Below are 15463 nucleotides of genomic sequence, written 5' to 3'. Positions count from 1 at the left end.
TGGTGGGGAGGGGTTGGGGGGTGGGGGTGGGGGAGAAGGCAAGCACTTGGCCTGTGGGGCTTAGGATGGGCTCTTCCCAGTTGGTGAGAGGTATGGTGGGGACAAGGTGTGATGCACCTCATGCTCCTGTTTACCTCCCTTTGCTCTCTGGTCCCTGCGCTTGGGCAGGTGCTTTCCACCCCCAGGGATAGGATTTGACACCTCAGGATCCCATGGCTTGCTTCACTGGACTCCAGGGCCCTTGCACCCATGTTAGCAGAGCCCTCGGCCTGCACTCTTTCAGTACCACAGGGAGCCTCAGTGCCATTCAGAAGATGACAAGGGTTCGTGTCATGGACAACAACGCGAACACCCCATACCACTGTCCTCCATGCTGCATTCTCGTCTATACCAGGAGCGGAGTGGGCAAAGTGGGCGGTCGTGCCCTACATACAGGCCATTAAGGGACAGAAGGAAAAGGCACTCTTAGTGGGGCACCTTATGCCCGGGCCCTGCAGGACCCCCAGGTTTGACTCTAATAACATGGTCCTCATAGAGGACAACGGGAACCCTGTGGGGACCGCATTAAGACACCGATCCCCACCAGCTACCATGGGTGGGAAGGCGAGTTTTCCAAGGTGTTGGTCATTGCGCAGAACTTTGTGTGAGCAGAATCCTGAGAGCTGCCTGCACCTTTGCAGGCCAGGTGACCAGAGAACAGTGTTCTGTGAGGAAGTAAATATTTTCACCAAAAAATAAAATAAATTAAAACAGGACAAAATAAAATAAATAAAATGTGCCTGTTGAGGAAGGAACCTGGGGTCACTCACTGGTGGATGGACACATTCACTGGTAGTAGTGGTATTAGAGTTGGAACATTGTATGTCTTCACTACTGTTAACAACTTTGTAAATCTTGGTGCCTAAATAAATAAAAATAAAAAACAAAGTGTAGGGCTGAAGAGATAGTAGGGGCATAAATCACTTGCTTTGCACACAGCAGATCCAAGTTCAACCCCCAGTACCACTCAGAGCATTGGCAGGAGTGATCCAGCACAGAGCCTGAAGTAAGCCCTGAGTACTGCCAAGTGTGGTCCAAAATCAAACCTAAAAAAAAAAAAAAAAAAGCAAAGCACAGAACAGAGAAAAAAAATAAGAGGCCTCATTTACTCTGTTCATTCCATACAGGTATACTACAAAGCTTAACTCACATGAAGCATAGCCACTCCCATTATATTTTTGTCTTTAGATTTTTCCTCACTCAAGACGTTGTCTCTTAAGAGATTCATTGAAAGGGAATGCATAAATTCAGCAGTTAAAAGGAATCCAGACTTGGAACTATGTTGATGAAGCAATAAAAAGGCAGAAGCAGCAATCGTCAAATGAAGATGCACAGAATGGAGAAAGGAGGAGAACCTGAGACCCTAAGAGAGAGGCATGGAAAGCTTGAGATTCCAACCCTTGAGTTTTGTTCTGAGTAATCCAAAGGGTTTTCATTCTTGATCTCAGTATCTGGTGGTTACTTATAGTTGACCCCATTAAATGCAAACTAGTATCGTGAGTAGCTTTTATTGTTTGCAACTAAATAATCCCCAAGACAGTATAACTAGACAAGATCATAGAGTGGATATCTAAGACCCCAAGACAAGCATATTTAAATGAGGTTTGTTTACTTTAGCAATGATTTGTGTTAGCAATGTGGATTCGATCACACTGCACTGTCAGTGGTTCTAATGGAAAAGTTTACTCTGGGGTAGTCAACTAATATTTGACCAGAAAAGTCCCATTCCAGAAGCAACTGCTTCAAGAACTTCTGTGATCAATGTCTTTCTGGATGCCTGAAGTTTTGTTAATGAGCATAGTTAATGTCAGATCAGAAATGAATTTTTATTGTTAAGATTAGCTCATTATTATTAAGTATGATGAAGATTGTTCAGTACAAGTTCAGCATCAGATTGGATGAGGATTTGTCATGTGTGCATTTTAATTCGATTTTTTTCCTCTCTTCAATCTTCATTCTCCCCACTTAATTTTTTTCTGATTTACCTTAAACATTTTTGAACCTAAGTTCTTCTCACAAATAGGTATACACAGTACAGTATTTAACTCTTAAAGCCTTTTACGTATAGAAAATTAAGTTCTTGGGGCCAGAGAGGTGGCGCTAGAGGTAAGGCAAGTACTAACCTAGGACAGACCGCGGTTCGATCCCCCGGTGTCCCATCTGGTCCCCCCAAGCCAGGGGCAATTTCTGAGCACATAGCCAGGAGTAATCCCTGAGTGTCAAATGGGTGTGGCCCCCCCAAAAAATTAAGTTCTCATCAATACTACTAAAAGTTTTAACACTTTATAATATTGTATTCTTGCTAAACTGGTAAGAGAAAGCAAGTGTAATGTGTGTAAGTAAAATTAAAACATCTATATTGGGGCTGGAGAGATAGCATGGAGGTAAGGCGTTTGCCTTTCGTGCAGGAGGTCATCTGTTTGAATCCTGGCGTCCCATATGGTCCCCCGTGCCTGCCAGGAGCAATTTCTGAGCCTGGAGCCAGGAATAACCCCTGAGCACTGCCGGGTGTGACCCAAACATCACACACACACAAAAAAAAGATCTTCTATATTTTTGTGAAATTCAATTATTTTGAACTTAAAGAAAAACAATTGCCTGGCAGCTATTGTCACCTGGTGATGTGTCTTTCCCATTTGTTTCTGATGATAGTGCCATCATCTTTCTTTTATGGGTTGGTTCTCAAATAAACAGTTTGCACACAAAATTTTATTTTTGCATCCTTCTAGAGATACTGTCTAGTAACAAATAGTTTGAGGACCCATGGAGGTATAGAGTCCTTCTTTCATATGGAGTTATATAAAAATCACCACCAAATGGGGGACAGAAATGATAGAAATTCATTCTCACATTCTCTCAGAGCATAAAAGCTCAAAACCAACATATAGGCAGAGTTGGCAGGAGTCTGAGAGTTCTGAGAGGCAAGGCCACGCTCTGGCTTGCAGATGGCTCTTATCCCTGTATCTCTTCACATCTTCTTTTTTCTGTGCATGTCTGTGTCTTTTCCCAAAATTCTACCTGATATCTTATTCATATTTCTGGCAAAGTTCATCACCTCAAAGTGATGGTATATTATTTCTCCAAGACAACAAAAGCTTCCTTCACACTCTTTTCTTTCAGAGTTCTTACCATGCTCTTCTTTAATATGCATATATTTCTATCAAATATCTCTTTTTTAAATTTTACTTATTTATTTTGAGTTTGGGGCCACACTCAGCTGTCCTCAGGGAGTACTCCTGACTCTGGACTCAGGGAACACATGGGAGAATCAGGCATCAAACTTGGGTCAGCTGTGTGCAAAGTACATAACCCTGCTTGCTATCACTCTGGCCCCATCTAGCGATATTTCTATTGACAATCTCTTAAAGGCAATGTTGATTTCTTTATTATGCACTACATAACTTGTCCAGCTTCTTCCTCTTTCAGTTCTAAAGCCATCACTTCCACATGTTGAGGTACATAGTACAGCTATATTCTACCACCCATTACTGAGAGGGAGACAGAGACAAAAAGAGACAGAGACAGAGAAAGACAGAAACAGAGAGAGAAACAAGACAAGAGAGAATGTTAGTTTAAATAACTGACTCAGGAAAAAATCCATTCTTTTTTTTTTTTTTTTTTTTTCAAAAAAATCTTAGTCTTGTTCTTGAGACCTTCAACTGATTGAATAAGGATCCCCCACATCCTGTGGGGTAATTTGCTTTGTCAAAGTATTCATTTAAGTATTTTTACACTGTGAAAAACACCTTCACAGTGGCACCTAGACTGGTACTTGACTGAGCATGTAGGAAGCACAGCCAAGTCAAGTTGAAATTAACCATCACAGTTTATTCCTTGGAGTGACCTCCATCACATGGAGTGATTTTTGCATGGAGTAGGAGGAGGTGTGATGATAAGTTGCCACATCTCAGTGGATTGGAATCCTGCTTTCCGGATGTTGCTGCTTCTCCATCCAGTGACCCTTTGGCAATTGCAGGAGCTCCTGAAGGACAGATTTCAGCATCTTCACTGAGTTGACCAGTTTGAGTTATTTAAATCTACTATGGAAAAACTGACTCATAAATTCCCGTATGCATGACTACATTTGGTAGTCTGGCTTCCTTTACAAACTGGGAACAAAATCACAGGGGAGAAGGTGACTTATTTACCTTAATCCTCTTCCAATAGCTAGCACCATGTACAACAATGACAGCTGAGCATCACAACTCAGTTAACTTAGGTCATTCAATTCATAATAATTGTAATGTGGAGTTTTACTTGTTTTAGATCAGGAATTCCTCCTCCTCCTCCACCACCACCACCACCACCCAGCGCCCTGGCAAGGCCTCACCATCAAATTTAATCAGGTCTGTCTCTTCAAATGTTACCTCTTCCAAAATGCATCTTCCTTGATGTATTTACAAAGTATTCCAGGAAAACACACATGTATCTACATGTACTCCACATACCTACTTCACACCCATCTCACACACATATGCCATTACCTGTCACTGCACCCAAATTCTGACACATTCTTCTTATGGCCATTTACCAAAATAGAATTATATTTGTCAAAATATTATTTATTTTCTTCTGGCCAGAATGACAACTTCATTAGGAAAGATACTTGCCCATTGCTTTATTCATAGAGCAAGGCATCCTATGGGAAATATTTTGAAGCTGATCATTATGTATTACTAAACATATATACAATCTTATGCAGGGAAAGTGTAGACATCAAAGGGTAGCTATAGGGCATGGAGTTATCAGGCACAAAGATATAGTTTAAACAGGTATTAACTACCAACTTTAGATCCTGTAACTTTAGCCTACCCTCTCATCCCCTTCTTGCCATGCTTAAACTTCTTAAACACGGAGCTCCCATTCTTCTCACCTCAGTTCAATTTCTGGTCCCCAAGATATAGTTCATCTCACTAATCCTGAGAAGTTTAGCAAATGTTTGCTTCTGTGTCAAGTGATTGTTTTGACTCGTCATGGACCAGTTGATATGCTTCAACAAGAACACTGAAATTCAATGACGAGTTACTAATTAAAGGGACAGGCCTGAGAGTGAACAGGGAGAAGCTATTGCTAAGTGTGCTAAGTAAATTAATAATACAAACAAAACTTAGAAATTCACTTAGAGGAACTATGATTTTATTTTTTGAGGGGGGGGTTGGGCCACACCCTGTGACACTCAGGGATTACTCCTAGCTATGTGCTCAGAAATCGCTCCTGGCTTGGGGGACCATATGGGATGCTGGGGATCGACCGGAGGTCAGTCCTGGGTCAGCTGCATGCAAGGCAAAGCTGCATGCTGCGCCACTGCTCTGGCCCCAAAAGAACTCTTTAAAAAAAAAAACTTTAGATGCATATCAATTACTTAACCCCCTAAAATGAATATGTCAAATGCAAATCATCCTTCATTAAAGCAACTCTCCTAAAGTTCTGTTACCAGGCAGCTATGTACTAACATAATCAGTTGTAGCATTTATTTGAAGGAAGGAAGGAAGGAAGGAAGGAAGGAAGGAAGGAAGGAAGGAAGGAAGGAAGGAAGGAAGGAAGGAAGGAAGGAAGGAAGGAAGGAAGGAAGGAAGGAAGGAAGGAAGGAAGGAAGGAAAGGAGGGAGGGAGGGAGGGAGGGAGGGAGGGAGAGAGAAGGAGGGAAAGAGGGAAGAAAAGAAAGGGAGGGAGGGAGGGAAAGGGACGGAGGGAGAAAAGGGACGGAGGGAGGGGCGGGAGAGAAGAAAAGAAGAAAGAGAGGAAGAAAGAAAGGAAGGGAGGGAGGGAAGGAAAGGAGAGAAGAAGTGAGGGAGGGCAGGAGGAAAGGAAGGGAGGGAAGGAGGGGAAGGAAGGGAGGGAGGAAGGAAGAAGGGAGGAGGAAAGGGAGGGAGGGAAGGGAGGAAGAGAAGGCGGGAGGGAGGGCAGGAGAAAAGGAAGAGAGGGAGGGGAGGGAGAAAGGAAAGGAAGGGAGGGAGGTAGGAAAGGGAGGTAGAGAGAAGGAGGAAAGAAAGGGAGGTAGGGAGAGCGGGAGGGAGAAAAGGGAGGGAAGAAGGGAAGGAGGAAGGGAGGGAGGGAGGGGAAGAAAGAAAGAAAGAAAGAAAGAAAGAAAGAAAGAAAGAAAGAAAGAAAGAAAGAAAGAAAGAAAGAAAGAAAGAAAGAAAGAAAGAAAGAAAGAAAGAAAGAAAGAAAGAAAGAAAGAAAGAAAGAAAGAGAGGAAGGAAAGGAAGGAAAGAAGAAAAGAAAGAAAAAGAAAGAGAGAAGAAAGAAATAAGAAAATGTATCTCTTGATATCTCACAAAATTAATCTGAATGAATTTTTATTTACAGCGCCAACAAAAACTATGGTAATATGAATTAGTAGTTGTGATAGTGATGGTGGATTTTGTCCATGGTGGTGGTGATCAAAGTGGTAGCAATTGTGGCTATGGCTGGTGCTGATGGTAGTGGTGATGGTCATGGTGGTGAGGACAATGATAGAGATCCGTTGATGACAATGATTGTGATATTGATGTCAATGATTATTGATGGTGGTGTCTACAGTAGTAGTAGCAAATATCACTGAGCCTTTTCATTGGCTCACAGACCCTGAGTTGACCTATTGAGGTTTTCCCTTTCCTGATCTTGCAGTAGTATTCATTGCCTCAGGTTCATATAATAATGTGTTGGGATGGACAAATAATGTCTTGGGATTGGCTTAGGGTTGACCTTCTGTCAAAAGGTCTTTGGCTGTGCTGGGTTTAGAGCTGGAGAAATGTTGCCATCTAGTGCCCCACAGGAGTCTTAACTCTTTAAGCTGATAAAACAATCTCCTGCCTAAACACCCCAACCCACCCTGCAGATAAGAGGTCAGAAACATAAACAGTGCTGAGTAGCATTGTCCTGACTTACAATAGGAATCATGGAAATGTCTTCAGAAATGTCTTTTAAACCCATTTTCTCTTCAGAATATATTAATGAGAAAAGACTAGACAGAGCAGATACATTGAGATTTAATTCCTTAGAATCAATAAAATTGAGATTTATTTATTAACAAACTAACATTTACATATACTCTGCAAAAAGTACTAACCTCTTTCAGGAATTAGAAAAAGTAATTAAGAGTCACACTGGAGTCAACAGTAAAATGAGTGAAAGGAGAGATTGATATGGCCTTTATTTACACTTATGTTACCTCTCTTCAGAACCTCTCATATTCCTCTTCCAAGACCACCAGTTTGCAAACGTGGTCATCTGAAGTTCCTAATACCTTCTCTCCAGTATGCTCTCTTTATCTGCAGTAATCACCAGCTAAATCATCAGCTACTTAATCCACCCTGAAAAAGTATATTTTTCATGAAAACCTCCAATGACTAGCAATGATTTACTTTTCTTTCCTTTTTTCTTTTTTATTTACTTTTCTATAGAGTCATATGTGGCAAGTAGAGACTGAGGATGAATTGGAGGGGTGGACTTGATGCTTTGGCCAACAAGCCATCTCTAATCTAGTCGCTCAAGCCTAAAACCTACTTGGTCTTCCTTTGTGATCTTGTCTTTCATGCCGTGTATCTCTAGACTCGCATTCACAAGCCATTAAATGCCAACCTCCCAGCTCAATTATTAGCTCCATGGGGTGGGAAGCAGGTCTGTTGTCTTTACTGCTAACTTCCCAGTACTTAGCACAGTACCTGGCACATACAAAGGCTCTGGCAAGGGCTGCAGTGGTGCCATTGGCTTCAGTGAGGAACCTGAGGACTTCAGACTCACACTAGCATGTCTGGACAGAAGGTACAGAAGGCTTGACCACATCACATGATCTTCAAGTCCTGTAACCCTAAAGCCCTCAGGTTATCTGCAATCCAAAGCTGGTCCCTACTTCCCCTTTTCTAAGAAACCATGTTCTCTCTATCCTCACCATCTGCCAATGTGTGTGGAAATAGGTGATTCAGTTCCCTTTTTCTGCTGAGGATGAAAATCCCAAGAAGGCAGAGAAATATGGAAAGGTGAGGCAGGGAGAGATGAGACAGAGACAAAGGACACGGCTTTGTCATAGTTTCCTATTATATCTCATCACTGTCATTCCAGAACACCCAGGAAGAGAGGCTTGGTGTCCCCCTTCCTACTAGGAATTCACTGGAAGAATCAGTCAAACTGACCCGGAAGCAAGAGAGGCCTATAGAAGGGAGTCAAATTTGCGTCCACTCATGTGGACAGTTGGAGGTGGTATGCCTAAGGACCCTGATGATAAAGGGTCTGTTCCTTGTACAGTATCCTCCCATCCATCTGGGCAGCCGAGACTACATTGAAACCTTGAGGACAAAGCCCCTTTTGTCCTTTGGCACCCATCCAGCAGTGCTTTCTGAGCAGCTCAGATGATAAATCCCTATCCTGCTAAGAGGGGTGAACGCAGCAGCCTTTGTGATCTGCCTGTGTCTTAACTATTTCTCAGTTGGTTTATGGGTTGGCAAAACCCCAAGTGCATTCTGCCAAGCTCTCTTTCCCTTCATTTCCAGTCCCGAGTGGCTTAAGGGAAATTTTATCCATATGTTTCTGAGTCATTTACTGTGAACTCATCTTTTGGTTTAAAAAAAAAATATGTTCCCAAGCCAGCGCAGTCCGGAGAACAGCACATTTTTAGATCAAAATGGGTCATGCTTTATCTGGGAAAAATTTGCTGCACTTTCTGGGGACAAGCAGGAGGAAGGGAGGACAATGTTCTCTGTTCTTATCTGCTTTTCGCTTTCTGGGGTTCTTACTGAAATTTACTCAAAAGCCCACTCAGTCCAGAGAGACAGAACAGCAATAAGGAGTTTGCCTTGCAAGCAGCTGATCCAGGACAGACAGTGGTTCGACTCCCAGCATCCCATATGGTCCCCATGCATGCCAGGAGGAATTTCTGAGTGCAGAGCCAGGAGTAACCCATGAGCACTGTTGGGTGTGACCCAAAAACAAAACAAAACAACAACAACAAAAAAAAAAAAACACCCACTTTGTTGTCTATGGTGCTGGTACAGATTCTATTTGGTTTGGGACTTATCCCTTTAGGTCTTTGAAAAAAGGTAGTAAATATTTATTTTCAACACAAATTCTCATGATTTACCCTGTAGGAGAAGCAACAGCAATGACATAAAACATGAGAAAAGGCAGGTACATGCCACAGCCTGGTGAGACAAATATTGACCTTCTATATAAGATTCAGAAGTCAGGGGCCGAAGAGATAGCATGGAGGTAGGGTATTTACCTTGCATGCAGAAGGATGGTGGTTCGAATCCCGGCATTCCATATAGTCCCCCAAGCCTGCCAGGAGTGATTTCTGAGCATAGAGCCAGGAGTAATCCCTGAGCGCAGCTGGATGTAATCCAAAAAAAAAAAAAAAGATTCCGAAGTCAAAAAAATTAAATAACTAGAAAAAAAAATACTTTCATTTTGTTTCTGTATTTTGGTTTGGGGCCACATCTGGCTTACTCCTGGCTCTGTGCTCAGGATCACTCTGGCAGGTTTCAGGTAACATGTGGTGCCAGGAATCAAACCTGGATTGGCTGCATGCAAGGCAATACCCACTGCAATATCGCTCCAGTCTTAAAAAGGCATATTCTTTTTTTTTTATAATTATTTTTATTTAAACACCATGATTACAAACATGATTATAGTTGTATGATTACAGTCATGTAAATAACACCCCCCCTTCACCAATGCAACATTCCCACCACCAATTTCCCAGATCTCCCTCCTCCCCACCCCCTACACCTGTACTCGAGACAGGCTTTCTACTTCCCTCATTCATTCACATTGTTATGATAGTTTTCAGTGTAGTCATCTCTCCGACTGCACTCATCACTCTATGTGATGAGCTTCATGTCATGAGCTGCACCTACCAGCCCTCATTTCTCTTGTCTCTGAGATACTGTTAAAAATGTCTTTCATTTTTCTTAAAGCCCATAGATGAGTGAAACCATTCTGCATCTTTCTCTCTCCCTCTGACTTACTTCACTCAGCATAATAGATTCCATGTACATCCATGTATAGGAAAATTTCATGACTTCATCTCTCCTGATGGCTGCATAGTATTCCATTGTGTATATGTACCACAGTTTCTTTAGCCACTCCTCTGTTGAAGGGCATCTTGGTTGTTTCCAGAGAAAAAGGCCTATTCTTAGTAAAAGTGTAGACATAACTCAAATCTGGGGATGCCTGATTCCCAAAGTGGCAATTTTGTTATTTTTACTGTCAAAGGGACTAGCTAGACATTATTGTATAATAGTACAATATTTATTTTCTTTTTTGTTGCATTAGAGGAGTTTGTATCTGACTCATTCAAATGAGAAGTCAGATCTAGATATGGAATTTTGAAAAGGAAACCAATAAGGATGAGTCTCCAGGTGTAACTATCCATATTATAGGGACTACTGGCAATAAAAGTCCATGCAGAATAATACCATAAGAACCCAACTGGCAAAATACAGAGTGTTGAAATTATTTTTGTTATTGTTAGGCCACACCCCAAAATATTCAGAGCTATCTTATCTCTGCACTCAGGAATCATTCCTGGTGGTGCTCTGGGAACGTATAGGATGCAAGGATTGAACCTGGGCTGGCCACATGCAAGGCAAATGCCCTTCCCACTGTAACTCCCTGATCCCAGAGTGTTGAAATTCCTTAAGACAGATAGCCAGCCTTACTCTTCAATAAATAAATAATATTAAAGGAGGGGTGAGAAGAGGGGGAGAAAGAAGAAAACCTATAGATTAAAAAGGACTAAAATCATTTCTACTGAATACAGGGAGTACATCTTATTTGGAGCCTGGTTTGAATAAAACAAGAACAAACAAACAAACAAAAAATTGTGAGAACATCACAGAAAATTGAACACTACCTGAATATTTTACAATAGCAACAGATTCTTGTCATTTTTATGACATTGTGATTGTAGCTTAAGAAAAACATTAAAAGGTACACCTTATCTCAGTGATAGATAACACATACTAAAAAATGACATGTATTATTCTCATCAATTTTAAACTCTCTTTCACCTACACTTGAGGCTATAGTTGCAATGAATGTATTTTTCAGTTTGGTGCTCTGGGCTCACTCCAGGCTCTGTGCTTAGGGATGATTCCTGGATATGCTCAGAAGTGCATACATGCTGCTCAAGCCCAGGCTGGCCATATACAAGGCAAGTGTCTTAAACCTGTGCTATCTCTTCAGCCTTGTGTAAAAAGAGGAAAGGTAGGCAGAACTGCAGAGAAGAAGAGAAGGGAGAAAGCAAAAGTGGGGGGGAACCTCAGCCAGTGTGAGAAGGAATTTAACTTTCATTTTCTTTTTTTGTTTTTGGGCCACACCTGGCAGTGCTCAGGGTTTACTCCTGGCTCTGTGTTCAGAAATCGCTCCTGGCAGGCTCGAGGGACTATCTGGGATGTCGAGGATCGAATCTGGGTCTGCTTCGTGCAAGGCAAACACCCTACCACTGTGCTATCTCGCCAGCCCCCAGAATGTAACTTTCTAACAAAGAAAGCTGAGTCCTTGACGATTCAAGCCCCTCGATTCACAAAACACATGAGCTCTCTCATCTTTCCCCTCTCCAACAATGCAAACAGTAAAGTTAAATTGTGGAGGGAGTTCTGGATATCAGAACTTTCAAAGGTATAGACCACTTCACCTTGCCCTTTGTCCCTCTTTTCATATAACTGTCCTTCGCTGAAAGGGAATGTCCCAAGCAGTGCTCACACAGGACTTGGGTGTCACTCAACTAACCAGGTTTAATGTTCAGTCCAAGCAACCCAATGCTCTTTGGGGGTTATCAGATTATGTAGGTCATTAAGACTATAACATGAGTTCTGGAGAGTGGATAGACTCTAGGAGTCTGCCTGGTGGTAGTGGTGGGCATGTATAGTACTGGGTCCTTGTGGTGTGAAGCAAGCACCGAGGTCCCTGAACTATCTCCCTCACCTCCATGCCATTGTCCTTAGTGTTGACATTTAATGCTGCTCCAGGTAAGCTACACCCTGAAGTATATTTGGCAGCAAGAAGTAGACATACTTGGGGTCTACTTGAGGTACTCTTTTTTCCTTTCCTTTCCTTTCCTTTCCTTTCCTTTCCTTTCCTTTCCTTTCCTTTCCTTTCCTTCTTTCCTTTCCTTTTTCCTTTCCTTTCCTTTCCTTTTTCCTTTCCTTTCCTTTCCCCTTTCCTTTCCTTTTTCCTTTCCTTTCCCCTTTCCTTTCCTTTCCTTTCCTTTCCTTTCCTTTCCTTTCCTGTCCTTTCCTGTCCTGTCCTTTCCTGTCCTGTCCTATCCTTTCCTTTCTTTTCCTTTCCTTTCCTTTCCTTTTTTCACTGATCCCCAAATATTTTTTCTACCCCTGATATGATGTTTTTTCTCCATGAAATCAAATGTAAATATCTAGGGATAGTAGTAATTTTGTTTAGTCTGTCTTTCCTCTCCTATTTCTTAAATTATTTTCTAGCCCAGCTTGATTGAGAAATGACATACATATGTCACTGTATAAATATAAAGTTTACAGTATGCTGTTTTGATTTATACATAGTGAACTGATGATCACAATAGCTTTATCTAGCACCATCTTCCCATTTATATTTTACAATGACAAGAAAGAAGGGGATAATATTTTTCTGCTTGTGATGAAAGCTCTTAGAATTTATCCTGCTTTTTTTTTAAGTCTGAGTCAAACTACTTTGCTTTTATAGAGCATCTAATTAGTACCTATTATACTAGCCAGTATTTCTCAATCTTCTAACCATGATTCCTTCTGAATTGTTTTCTTTCTGTGCCCCACCCCTATTTTACCAGCTGGCTTCCAAGTTTCATGCCCTGGACCCCTGTTTATGTGTGTTTCACCTGTAGTCTCCTTGAAACATCCTGAGGCCCCACAGGGGCCATATGGTCCCTGGTTGATTTGGTTAATGCTGCAGTAACCAAAAACTTGCACACCTGAACTCTGTAACCTCTTTTTTTTCCCTCCAACTTGACAGGGCACTTTCTAGGGTGCATTGACCCTTCTCTGTCCTTAAAGTAGAGGGATGGTTTGTCTTTTGGTAGCCATAAAAGCTTTACCTGCAGGAGAGTTTTGTGTTACCTTCAAAGAGGGTCCTCTCTCCAGAGAATAGAGATAATGACTCACCATGTGTATCCCAAAATCATATGGCCACCAATTTTTCTTAATAGCATCAGGTAAAATAAAAGAGAATATCTCTCCTGTTGGATGTCCCTTTTTCTGCTACCTGACCATGAGCCAGCTCTGTTCTGCCTGCTAATTTTCAGCTCCTAATCAGGCAGTCAGGATTATTATGCTGCAGCTCAGGGAAAATCTGGGCCTGAATGAGAATCTTGGGGACTCCCTTCTGAGTCAAGAATATGGATTTTATGACACATCTATTTTGTGTTTTCAAAGACTCTTTGTCACTTACTTTTTTAGTTATAAGGTTATCGTGGACAATTATGGCTGTTGAGTAGGTGATATAGTATTCCTATATTACTCACAGCTGTTTGACACAGACCAAAAAAGATAAATCAAATCTCCGCATCTCCCTGAGATAAGAAAACATAGTTAGGCATAGAAGTAGACTATAAGTAGGGTGAAAATATAGATCCAGAAGATATATTTTTTATTCCCTCTAGATATCTTTGGCTCTTGGTGGGAGAGAGTTAGAGTGGAAATAATTTTTTAAAAAAGTAGTAGTAGTAGTAGTAGTAGTAGTAGTAGTAGTAGTAGTAGTAGTAGTAGTACTTTGTTTTGGGGTCACACCTGGCAGTACTTAGGGCTTACTCCAGGCTCTCTGTTCAGGGATCACACTTGGCAGTGCTTGGAGGACCATATGTGGTGCAGAGAATAAAACCCAGGGCTGTCACATGCAAGTCCTACTCACTGTACCCTCTCCCTAATCAGAAAAAAGCATTTTAAAATATTTTTTCAGGTGATACTAGCATTTGGTCCTGTGGAACTTAGTAGTTATGGCCAGTCACACCAAAATTTATACCAGCACCAAAATATTAGAACTGGACACTGGGTGGAAGCCCCCCATCCCAGGTCAGGGCAAAGGGCAGAGACTGTGAAGGTCTCTATTGACAGGTATCACCCCAACAACTCTGCCTCCCTAGTCCTACAAGGAGAATGAGGTGAGGTTGGCTAACCCCACCAGAAGAAGAATCCTGAATCTTCCAGAATCTTCCAGAAGAATCTTTCCAGAAGAAGATCCTGCTGAAGGTGGTGAAGTGTAGGGATCTTGCCATTGTCACCAAGCTGTGAGGCACAAACCCATTGAATTTCCTTGCAAAGTAGGTGCTCTCAGCCATTGAGTGACCCCAGGACCCTCAGGCTGTCATCTCTCTGATAAAAAAGAAAGACCAAATTGTATTTGATTATTTGATCAGAGGGTCTGAAACAGACACTCCTGCTTTCTATGAGCAAGATAGATGAGCTGAATGGTTGTTTGTTTCTCCATGTTTTAGTATTTTTTTAACCAACAAAGAGGCAGTTGAAGATGTGTCAGAAATGAGAAGCCTCAGGGCGAAGTGATAGCATGGAGGTAGGACATTTACCTTGCATGCAGAAGGACGTTTGTTCGAATCCCGGCATCCCATATGTTCCCCTGAGCCTGCCAGGGGCGATTTCTGAGCTTCGAGCCAGGAGTAACCCCTAAGTAACCCCTAAGCACAGCCGGGTGTGACCCAAAAACCAAAAAAAAAAAAAAAAAAAAAAAGAAAAAAGAAATGAGAAGTCTCTTAGATGAGATGCTTGTGATGTTCATTCAGAATTGAATGATGGGTGCCCAGGGGCTTGGATTTGAGGAGAAAGTGTTCCAAACTACAGGAAAAGAACAATGTGCTGAATTTCTATAGCCTTGACTCTCAACCCTTACTGGGTAGCAAAATCATCTGGGAAACGTAGCCTCATTAAACTGGCCTTTGTGATGCATAATTTATTTAAATTTGATGTGCATCTATTAAGTGTACATTTCAGACTCCACTGTGAAGCTTTTTTTGCCCAATGCCTGTTCTCTGTGACCCACCCCACGTAAGATATAGAGCACCACGAAACCAGAAAGATCCTTCCTTTCCTTCTAGACACTCTGAAGAAGCAACACCTGCTCCAATTCCTGTCTCCATATATTTGCTTTGCTTTTAGAATCTCGTAAAGGCCAATCCCAGAGATGTAAGCCCACAATCCTTTTCATTTCCAATACCAAGTGGCACCTCATCTGATGGATGTCACGGTCCTCTGGTTGAGGGACATTTGCATTGTGTCTGCTTTAAGGCTGCTGTCAATGAAGCTGCTAAATCTTTTAGTATGCATTTGTTTTCATTTCTCTGGGATTAGTTCCTGGAAGCACTATTTTGTCTGGGGTAGATGCATGTAAGTCTCACTTTAGGAAAACCTGCCAGTCCATTTTCAAATGTGGTCAGAGCATTTTGTTCTCAGATCAGAAATAAATAGGAGTACACATTGCTCTGCATT

The 15463-nt window shown here is 41.8% G+C and overlaps 1 pseudogene; it reads left to right on the top strand.

Annotated features, from left to right (window-relative positions):
- The first annotated feature begins 212 nt into the window (after nt 1–212).
- On the top strand, nt 213–647 carry LOC126022701 (39S ribosomal protein L14, mitochondrial-like; annotated as a pseudogene).
- The last annotated feature ends 14816 nt before the right edge of the window (nt 648–15463 follow it).

The sequence above is a fragment of the Suncus etruscus genome, chromosome 1 (genome assembly GCF_024139225.1).
Source record: "Suncus etruscus isolate mSunEtr1 chromosome 1, mSunEtr1.pri.cur, whole genome shotgun sequence".
NCBI lineage: Eukaryota > Metazoa > Chordata > Mammalia > Eulipotyphla > Soricidae > Suncus > Suncus etruscus.
Note: the sequence above shows the minus strand (reverse complement) of the source record. Positions and strands in the feature narration are given on the sequence as shown.